The sequence below is a fragment of the Oncorhynchus gorbuscha genome, linkage group LG12 (assembly GCF_021184085.1).
Source record: "Oncorhynchus gorbuscha isolate QuinsamMale2020 ecotype Even-year linkage group LG12, OgorEven_v1.0, whole genome shotgun sequence".
Lineage (NCBI taxonomy): Eukaryota > Metazoa > Chordata > Actinopteri > Salmoniformes > Salmonidae > Oncorhynchus > Oncorhynchus gorbuscha.
This window is the reverse complement of record NC_060184.1, coordinates 3,933,129-3,944,361: the sequence shown is the minus strand read 5'-3', so window position 1 is coordinate 3,944,361 and position 11,233 is coordinate 3,933,129. Positions and strand designations below refer to the sequence as shown.

The 11,233-nt window shown below is 45.0% G+C and overlaps 1 pseudogene; it reads right to left on the bottom strand.

Annotated features, from left to right (window-relative positions):
• LOC123991540 overlaps window positions 1-407 on the bottom strand; it is a 162,873-nt pseudogene extending 162,466 nt beyond the window's left edge.
• Window positions 408-11,233: the final 10,826 nt, after the last annotated feature.

The window sequence follows — 11,233 nt, the reverse complement described above, 5'->3', positions numbered from 1 at the left end:
CAGGATCTGGACCAGCACCGAGGGCACCAGCACCAAGAAGAGGGTGAGTCCGGACCAGAGGTAGTCATGCTTGTGGTAGTAGTCGATGGCCAGCGCCAGGTCCGTCCCCACGTCCCAGAAGAACACGAACAGGGCCAGGATGATCCACAGACAGTCCAGCCAGAGGCGCTCTTCCCGTGGCGGCCGCCCCGTCCGCACGTCCTCTTGTCCTCCCCGCCTCTCCTCTTGTCGTGGAGGTAATGCAGACAGGCGCTCCGGCAGCCCCAGTAACAGGACGAGGTGTTGCAGCAGTGGCAGATGTGAAAGGAGCTGCCTTCCCTCGGGTCGCCCTGTCCCCACCACCTCGTCCAGGTTGTGCAGCTGGGCGAATCCCCGGATGACCCCCGACCATCGGATTTCGCTGCCATCTTGCTCTCCGCTGAACTGTCTCACACCTCCGGCTTCCGGGGTTCGTGACACACTTCCCTGACACCTGTTTTCCGAGTGCCAGATGTGTGAGCCATCTAAAAAAAGCTGTGAGGCAGAGCGGTCAGCGTCTCCAGGTCTGTTCCCGGATTGTGTCCAAGATGCATCAGCGTAACACACATAACCCATCTTCTCTCTCGGTCTGTAATGTGGTACCGTTGAAGAGGAGAAGAGGTAGCCTGTTACAGCTAGTGTGCTACTACTACTACTCTGGTGTATTCAATACCCGTACCTATTAATCTATCTATCTACTAGAGCCTTTCGTAGCCTCACCATCCAGTGTTTTCGGTTATTCTGCAGCAGCTCTCCCTCTCCTTCCTTCCCCCAGCTGCAGGGCTGAATGCCACGAGCCGACCGTCCACGACTACCTAATTCATCCCCCCACCCTCTGTCTCGTTCTCTGTCCCTCTCTCTCTCTCTCTCTCTAGATCTCTCTCTCTCTCTCTCTCTCTCTCTCTCTCTCTCTCTCTCTCTCTCTCTCTCTGACTCTCTCTCTCTCTGTCTCTGTCTCTCTCTCTCTGTCTCTCTCTCTCTCTCTCTCTCTCTCTGTCTCTGTCTCTCTGTCTCTCTCTCTCTCTCTCTCTCTCCCTCTGTCTCTCCTTCTGCAAAACGTGGTTGCCACCTAGTGTTTTGTTTAAAGCCCCAAATATGGAAGAAGAGGGCTGCATGATGTAATGCTGCATTGGGCGTACAGGGTGTGTGTATTTATTAACCCCTTGAGCTCTCTGTCTGCCCCCCACCCTACATCTATATCTGCTTGTGTGTGTGTGTGTGTGTGTGTGTGTGTGTGTGTGTGTGTGTGTGTGTGTGTGTGTGTGTGATGTGTGTGTGTGTGTGTGTGTGTGTGTGTGTGTGTGTGTGTGTGTGTGTGTGTGTGTGTGTGTGTGTGTGTGTGTGTGTGTGTGTGTGTGTGTGTGTCTGACTGTCTATGTGTGTGTGTGTGACTGTGTGTGTGCGTGTGTGTGTGTGATATGTGATGGGAGTTTCTAGATAACCCCCCAATATATTGATATGAGGAACTAATTATAGTCCACGGTTGACAAGGCTTGGAACACATGGCTAGAGAGCAGGACATATACAGGCTTACAAGTTCATGTTAATTTGGCAGGATATTTATGGCATAAGCTGAAATGAGAGAAGAGCCACAAGGTGTAGACTAAGATCAATGAAATCAAATGTAATTATTTCAGAAAATATATATTGATCAATAAATAAATACAATTTAAACACCACTCATTTTAATGTTTTAGTCATTTCTGAAGTCAGGCTTTATTAAACTCCACATATTATTATTATTAAATCACATCTGTCTGCCAATGGGTCTAAAGAGTTGTTGAAAGTGAGGTTCATCCCTGTGGAGGGGGAGGGCTGGGAGGGAAGCTGACAGGTTCATCCCTGTGGAGGGGGGCTGGGAGGGAAGCTGACAGGTTCATCCCTGTGGAGGGGAGGGCTGGGAGGGAAGCTGACAGGTTCATCCCTGTGGAGGGGGGCTGGGAGGGAAGCTGACAGGTTCATCCCTGTGGAGTGCTGGGAGGGAAGCTGACAGGTTCATCCCTGTGGAGGGGGGGGCTGGGAGGGAAGCTGACAGGTTCATCCCTGTGGAGGGGGGCTGGGAGGGAAGCTGACAGGTTCATCCCTGTGGAGGGGGGAGGGCTGGGAGGGAAGCTGACAGGTTCATCCCTGTGGAGGGGAGGGCTGGGAGGGAAGCTGACAGGTTCATCCCTGTGGAGGGGGGCTGGGAGGGAAGCTGAAAGGTTCATCCCTGTGGAGGGGGGCTGGGAGGGAAGCTGAAAGGTTCATCCCTATGGAGGGGGGCTGGGAGGGAAGCTGAAAGGTTCATCCCTGTGGAGGGGGGCTGGGAGGGAAGCTGAAAGGTTCATCCCTGTGGAGGGGGGCTGGGAGGGAAGCTGAAAGGTTCATCCCTGTGGAGGGGGGCTGGGAGGGAAGCTGAAAGGTTCATCCCTGTGGAGGGGGCTGGGAGGGAAGCTGAAAGGTTCATCCCTGTGGAGGGGGGCTGGGAGGGAAGCTGAAAGGGGCTGAAATGACTGTCTATAGATGCATCATGTCTGACTGTCTATAGATGCATCATGTCTGACTGTCTATAGATGCATCATGTCTGACTGTCTATAGATTCATCATGTCTGACTGTCTATAGATTCATCATGTCTGACTGTCTATAGATGCATAATGTCTGACTGTCTATAGATGCATCATGTCTGACTGTCTATAGATTCATCATGTCTGACTGTCTATAGATGCATAATGTCTGACTGTCTATAGATGCATAATGTCTGACTGTCTATAGATGCATCATGTCTGACTGTCTATAGATGCATAATGTCTGACTGTCTATAGATTCATCATGTCTGACTGTCTATAGATGCATCATGTCTGACTGTCTATAGATGCATCATGTCTGACTGTCTATAGATTCATCATGTCTGACTGTCTATAGATTCATCATGTCTGACTGTCTATAGATGCATAATGTCTGACTGTCTATAGATGCATCATGTCTGACTGTCTATAGATTCATCATGTCTGACTGTCTATAGATGCATAATGTCTGACTGTCTATAGATGCATAATGTCTGACTGTCTATAGATGCATCATGTCTGACTGTCTATAGATGCATAATGTCTGACTGTCTATAGATGCATCATGTCTGACTGTCTATAGATGCATCATGTCTGACTGTCTATAGATGCATCATGTCTGACTGTCTATAGATGCATCATGTCTGACTGTCTATAGATTCATCATGTCTTACTGTCTATAGATTCATCATGTCTGACTGTCTATAGATGCATCATGTCTGACTGTCTATAGATGCATCATGTCTGACTGTCTATAGATGCATCATGTCTGACTGTCTATAGATTCATCATGTCTGACTGTCTATAGATTCATCATGTCTGACTGTCTATAGATGCATAATGTCTGACTGTCTATAGATGCATCATGTCTGACTGTCTATAGATTCATCATGTCTGACTGTCTATAGATGCATAATGTCTGACTGTCTATGTCTGACTGTCTATAGATAGATGCATAATGTCTGACTGTCTATAGATGCATCATGTCTGACTGTCTATAGATGCATCATGTCTGACTGTCTATAGATTCATCATGTCTGACTGTCTATAGATGCATCATGTCTGACTGTCTATAGATGCATCATGTCTGACTGTCTATAGATTCATCATGTCTGACTGTCTATAGATTCATCATGTCTGACTGTCTATAGATGCATCATGTCTGACTGTCTATAGATGCATCATGTCTGACTGTCTATAGATTCATCATGTCTGACTGTCTATAGATGCATCATGTCTGACTGTCTATAGATGCATCATGTCTGACTGTCTATAGATGCATCATGTCTGACTGTCTATAGATGCATAATGTCTGACTGTCTATAGATGCATCATGTCTGACTGTCTATAGATGCATCATGTCTGACTGTCTATAGATGCATCATGTCTGACTGTCTATAGATGCATCATGTCTGACTGTCTATAGATTCATCATGTCTGACTGTCTATAGATTCATCATGTCTGACTGTCTATAGATTCATCATGTCTGACTGTCTATAGATGCATCATGTCTGACTGTCTATAGATGCATCATGTCTGACTGTCTATAGATTCATCATGTCTTACTGTCTATAGATTCATCATGTCTGACTGTCTATAGATGCATAATGTCTGACTGTCTATAGATGCATCATGTCTGACTGTCTATAGATTCATCATGTCTGACTGTCTATAGATGCATAATGTCTGACTGTCTATAGATGCATCATGTCTGACTGTCTATAGATGCATCATGTCTGACTGTCTATAGATTCATCATGTCTGACTGTCTATAGATGCATCATGTCTGACTGTCTATAGATGCATCATGTCTGACTGTCTATACAGTAGATTCATCATGTCTGACTGTCTATAGATGCATCATGTCTGACTGTCTATAGATGCATCATGTCTGACTGTCTATAGATGCATCATGTCTGACTGTCTATAGATGCATCATGTCTGACTGTCTATAGATGCATCATGTCTGACTGTCTATACAGTAGATTCATCATGTCTGACTGTCTATAGATGCATCATGTCTGACTGTCTATAGATGCATCATGTCTGACTGTCTATAGATGCATCATGTCTGACTGTCTATACAGTAGATTCATCATGTCTGACTGTCTATAGATGCATAATGTCTGACTGTCTATTGATGCATCATGTCTGACTGTCTATACAGTAGATTCATCATGTCTGACTGTCTATAGATGCATAATGTCTGACAGTCTGTTGATGCATCATGTCTGACTGTCTATACAGTAGATTCATCATGTCTGACTGTCTATAGATTCATCATGTCTGACTGTCTATAGATGCATCATGTCTGACTGTCTATACAGTAGATTCATCATGTCTGACTGTCTATTGATTCATCATGTCTGACTGTCTATAGATGCATCATGTCTGACTGTCTATACAGTAGATTCATCATGTCTGACTGTCTATTGATGCATCATGTCTGACTGTCTATACAGTAGATTCATCATGTCTGACTGTCTATAGATGCATCATGTCTGACTGTCTATAGATGCATCATGTCTGACTGTCTATAGATGCATAATGTCTGACAGTCTGTTGATGCATCATGTCTGACTGTCTATACAGTAGATTCATCATGTCTGACTGTCTATAGATGCATCATGTCTGACTGTCTATAGATGCATCATGTCTGACTGTCTATAGATTCATCATGTCTGACTGTCTATAGATTCATCATGTCTGACTGTCTATAGATGCATCATGTCTGATTGTCTATAGATGCATCATGTCTGACTGTCTATAGATTCATCATGTCTGACTGTCTATAGATGCATCATGTCTGATTGTTGATTGTAGTGGCTTCCTTTCGTCTTTACCATAGCCACTGCCCAAGCCTGAAGCGGGGTTGTTTGGTACGCATACAGTCCACACTCAAGGTTCCAAACGGCCAAACATTCCATGACATCCAGGGATATGGTGCAACAAAAATGTTTATTCTTCTTATATCTAACAAATAAATGAGTCTCCAATCAACTTAAAGCACAAAATACTTGATATGGAAAATACATATTATGACCTGTATGTCTGTATGGTCAAAAAACTATACCGCTCCCGCGTCTAGCAAGGACTCCCTCTCCCGAAGGCCCAACTTCCTGCCTTTATCCTAACAAAATTAACACAATACAATGAACAGGCAAGAGGGGGGGCCAAATGTCCGAGTTACACTAACAACAAATTAATATATCTCGATCGGGTAAATATAAATCATAAAGGTACGTACCTAATATTTCATCATTTACATTCATATTTAATATATTTACACAAATATACATGGAGCTCCATATGTTCGGTCTTTTATACAAATATGTCCAAATCGGCTCTAACATACCAGCCCCTAATTGTTGACTGCACTGAATGCACAACAATTACTTAATATTCAAACATAGAGCCAATACACAAAACATTCTATACCAGAGCACTATTACAGTTTATAGCTATATACAAATATACAAGGTACCATATAGGAAAATAGTCCATAGATCTCAGTCTGAGTTGAAGTGTAAAGGTGTTCAACTTCGAAAAATGTCAAGAGTTTGACATCCAAAAATGTATGACATCAAAGAATGTAAGAGTACGACATCAACGAATCAGAGGTGCACGTGATTCTAAGATGGAGCACTGTGTGTGTGTGTGTGTCACTCCGTCGCCTCAAGGAGCAGACAGAGTTTATTGATAGGTCTCTGTAAGATATTGGTCTTAGTCTTAACCATGACGCTCCGGACAAGACCTTTGGCCCCTGGCAAAGCCTCCACCACACGCCCCATTAGCCAAGAGTTCCTTGGGGCGGTGTCATCGACGATGACCACGAGGTCACCAGGACTGAAGTTTCTCTTAGTTTTGTTCCACTTGTTCCGCTCCTGCATAAGTGGAAGATACTCCCTGATCCATCTCTTCCAGAAGAGCTCAGTGATATATTGTACTTGCTTCCATCTCCTTCGTGAGTATAGGTCGCTTCTCTGGAATAGTCCTGGTGGCAGGACTGGCTTAGCTTTCAGATGAAGCAGATGGTTCGGAGTCAGGGTTCTAGATCATTAGGGTCATTTGTTACAGTAGTGATTGGTCTGTCGTTCATAATCGCCTCAACTTCACACAAGGCTGTCTGCAAAGACTCATCATCCAGTACTTGCTCTTTAAGGACTGAATAGAGGATCTTTTTCACCAGTCGGATCAACCTCTCCCATACCCCCCATGGTGGGCTCCAGAGGGAGGGTTGAATGACCATGTCACTCCTTCCTTCAGTAATTCTTTTTGAATCTTGTTGTGATCCAGCTCTTTCATAGCTTCTCCTAGCTCTCTGTGTGTTCCAACAAAGTTGGTGCCATTGTCTGTTCTGATACTTGTTACTGGGCCCCTTCGACAGATGAACCTGCGCAGGGCATTGATGCAGGAATCAGTATCCAGATAACTAGCAACTTCTAGATGGACAGCTCGACTCACGAGGCAAGTAAAGATCACACCATAACGCTTCACATGAACGCGGCCTCGCTTCACCTCTATGGGGCCGAAGTAATCTATGCCCACATGGGTGAAAGGCGGCAAATCAGGTGACACCCGATCTTGTGGAAGGTCGGCCATCTTCTGTTCTCCAGCTCTAGCTTGCATCCGCCTGCAAAAGACACAGCTCTTAAGGATCTTCCTTGCTAAAGAGTTGGCACAGGGTATCCAATATCGCTGGCGAAGTCTAGAAAGCATGTGACCTCTCCCAGAGTGGCCAACCTGCTCATGGATGTGGAGTAAGATCAGTCTAGAGATGTAAGAGTCTTTGGGCAGGATCATAGGATTCTTTAGTTCCGTAGGCATAGCAGCTTTGCTTAACCTTCCTCCTACTCTCAGAATCCCATTGTCTACAATTGGATCAAGCTTACAGATTGAGCCACTTCTCTTGGCACATTGTTTTCCTTTCACAACTAGTGCAATTTCTTGTTTAAAGTGATGCCGTTGTTCAAATCGAATGATGACCTTTTCTGCTTCATCTAGGTCGTCCACAGACAGGCTTTCTTTTCCAAACGTCAGTTTGAACTTGTCAATTTGTTCCTTCAGTGAGTTTGTCAGACTCTGATCTGGTCTTGGATCGGTTTGAGTGAGAATTTTCCTTTTCTGGCTTAACTGTAGGAGACGTTTCTTCAGTTTCAGCATCCAGGCAACTGCTTTCTTCAAGCTGTTCCATGTTGAATAGTACTCAATCAGTTTGCTGGTTGGACTCTTTTCTTCCACACTTGTATGGTTTATGATTACGTCTTTTCTCACCTCTGGATCATCCGGAGGGATGGAGCCAATCTCCTCGGGGACTTTCGGCCATTGAGTTTCTGTTTTCTCCAGGAATTCTGGTGCTTTACGCCATCTCTTTGAGTTCAGGAACATTTCAACATGTAATCCTCTTGAGGCATCATCGGCTGGGTTGTGTTTTGAGTTCAAATATCTCCACTGTTTTGCTTTCGATAGGTCACGGATCATAGCAACCCTATTAGCCACAAAGGTATGGAATCTCTTGGTATCATTGCGGATGTATTTTAGCACAGACTGGCTGTCCGTCCAAAAAGTTGACTCCTCAAGTTCAATCTGGACCTCCAACCTTAACATCCTGTCCACTCGCACTGCCAGTGTTGCTGCAGCAAGTTCCAGTCTGGGGATTGTCATCTGCTTGAGTGGAGTCACCCTTGATTTCCCCAGTATGAATGCAATGTGAACCTTTTCCATACCGTTTGTGAACCTAAGGTAACTTGCCGTGCCATAACCTTGTTCACTTGCATCACCGAAGTGATGCAGCTGTGCCGTCTTGACTTGACCAAAGTTCTCAGGCATCATACACCTGTCTATCTGGAATCTGGAGAGCTGGTCCAGCTCTGAGAGCCATCTCTGCCATGAAATAGAGTGTTCTTCAGGGATGACTTCGTCCCATCCACACTTCAGCTTGCAGAGCACTTGAAGAATTTGCTTTGCCTTTAATACAAATGGGGCGAGGAAACCTAATGGATCATAAATAGAGCTGACAGTTGAGAGAATACCTCTTCTTGTAAGGGGTCTGTTCTTGACAGTGACTCGGAAGGTAAATGCATCACTTTCAATGTTCCATCGGATTCCAAGTGCTCTTTCAACAGGCAGCTTTTCTCTGTCCAGGTCCAGTTCTTTTATCTGCTTGGCTTTGTGTTCATCAGGGATAGAAGCCAGCACAGTGCGGCTGTTGCTGACCCACTTGGTCAATTTGAACCCACCCTGAGAGCACACATCCCTGAGGTTTTTCGTGAGAGCTATGGCTTGTTCTTCTGTGGCCACTGACTTGAGGCAGTCATCAACATAGAAGTTGGACTTGACTGTTTGAATTACCTCTTCATCGTACCTCTCACAGTTGTCTTCTGCAGTCCTTCGCAGTGCAAAGTTTGCACAACTTGGAGAGGATATAGCACCAAAAAGATGTACCGTCATTCTGTACTCCTCCAATCTTTTGTTAGTATCACCATCCGGCCACCATAGGAATCGCAGGAAGTCTAAGTAATCTTCATGGAACATTCCTTCGATGTCTGCCATCATGGCAATGTGCTCTTGCCGAAATCTTAGCAAGACTCCTATAAGCGTGTTTGCCAGGTCGGGGCCTTGAAGGAGTTCACTGTTAAGAGATATACCTTTATAGGATGATGAACAGTCAAACACTACTCGTATCGTTCCTTTGCGCTTATGGTGAACGCCATGGTGTGGTATGTACCATACCTTGCCTTTCTCTCTGAGGAGCTGTTCTTGTGGTACCTTCTCGGCGTAACCTTTTGTTATCATCTCTTCCATGAAGCCTTTGTACTCTGCAGCGTAACCTTTGTCCTTCTTGAACTTAATGATAATATTTAGAGCCCGCTGCTTTGCCATGTCACGATTGTTTGGCAGGACTACATCTGTTTTGCGAAAGGGCAACGGTAAGTAGTAGTGATGGTCTTTGAGGGTTATGGAGCTTGATACGATCTCCATAAACCTACGATCCTCAGCTGACATCTCACTTTTCTCTTCATACCCTCTCTCAGGGAAGTCATGGTTGTACTGATTTACAAGAAGAACCCCCAGGTCGGCAATTGAGATACGATTGGCCATCACCGTAGGATGCCCAGATTCTTCTGCCATGGTACAATTGTTAAGAGGACCGTTCATCACCCATCCAAAGAGAGTTTTCACTGCATACGGTCCGTTGCCTTGGCTATTTATGATTTTCCAGGGTTCCATTGCCTTCGGAGCATTTACGCCAATCAGGAGTTCGACGTCGGCGTCAATTTCCTTCAACTGAACTTCTTTAAGGTATGGCCACCTTTTGAGATCTTTCTGAGTGGGAATGTTCTCTCTTGTCACTGGGATCTTATTTTGGGTGTAGACCTTCGGTAATGCAAGAAATGTGTCACCTTCCACATTGCCAATCTCTAATCCAGATATTTCAAAGCTCTTGGTAGGACTCTCCTGCCCCATTGTGCGTAGCAGAATTTCAGTCTCACTGCCTTTAGCTTGCATCTGCCTCATGAGTCTCTCCATACAAAATGTTGCTGAGCTACCAGAATCAAGAAATGCATAGGTTAACGTAGACTTGCTTCCATTTGCCATCTTTACTTGAACTGGCACAATCGCAAGTGCACAATCTGTACCGGCCCCGGTATCTTCACCAGCTTCCAGTGAAACAAGAACACTGCTGACAGTCTCCTCCCGCTTTACTGCTACACCCCTCGTATCTGCCTTCAGAGATCTAAATCTCTCTCTTCCTTCAATGTGCAGGATAGTGGGGTGCCTTCTTTGACATTTCTGACAGGTCATCCTTCTTTTACATTCTTTGCTTAAGTGTCCTCTCATCAAACAGCCAAAACAAAGGCCTTTTGATCTCAGAAACTCAACCTTGGCTTCGTGTGGCTGTGCCTTCACCTGTTGGCAGTCGACCAGGAAATGCTCACCAGTGCAAAATACACATGAGATACTGGGAGCATCAGAAGGGTAGGTGCCTGGTTTCTTGATTTTGAATGTTTGTTCTTTTAGAGGTTTTTCCGAGTTACAATCTGCCACTACATCTACTGCAGTGGCAAAGCTGCTTCCCCTACTCTTGGATTTGAACTGCTGTTTAAAGACAGCTTCTGTTTTGGTTTTAAAAAACCTTTTGTTGGTCAGGGGATCTTGGATATCTCCGTACAACGGATCCTGCAGTATTTTGGCCTGTTTTTCCATGAACGTCACAAGGTCACTGAACTGGGCCCTCAGGTGGCTTCTCTCTAAAATATCACATGCCGTAGACCTCCATTTTTCCCTTAGTTTGTAAGGAAGTTTTGACATGATCAACTTTATGTTGGAGGGAAGATTAAGCTCTTCCATGTTCTGTAGGTCTTGCATAGCGTTACAGCATCCTCTAAGATAGAGTGCATAGCCACCCAGTCCCTTTCCATCATCCGGTTTGATGTGTATCCAGTTCCAAGCTTTTTCCATATAAGCAGTGGTGACTTTGATTTCATTGCCAAAGTGTTCCTTTAACAACCTCTTGGCCTCTGCATAGCCTCTTCTGGCTTCCATATGCAGACAACTACGGACCAGATCCTTGGGCTGACCAGAGGTGTACTGTTCCAGGTAATAGAGCCTATCCTGGTGACTGCTTGTCTTATCTTCTATTCCATGCTCAAATGCACGCATAAATGG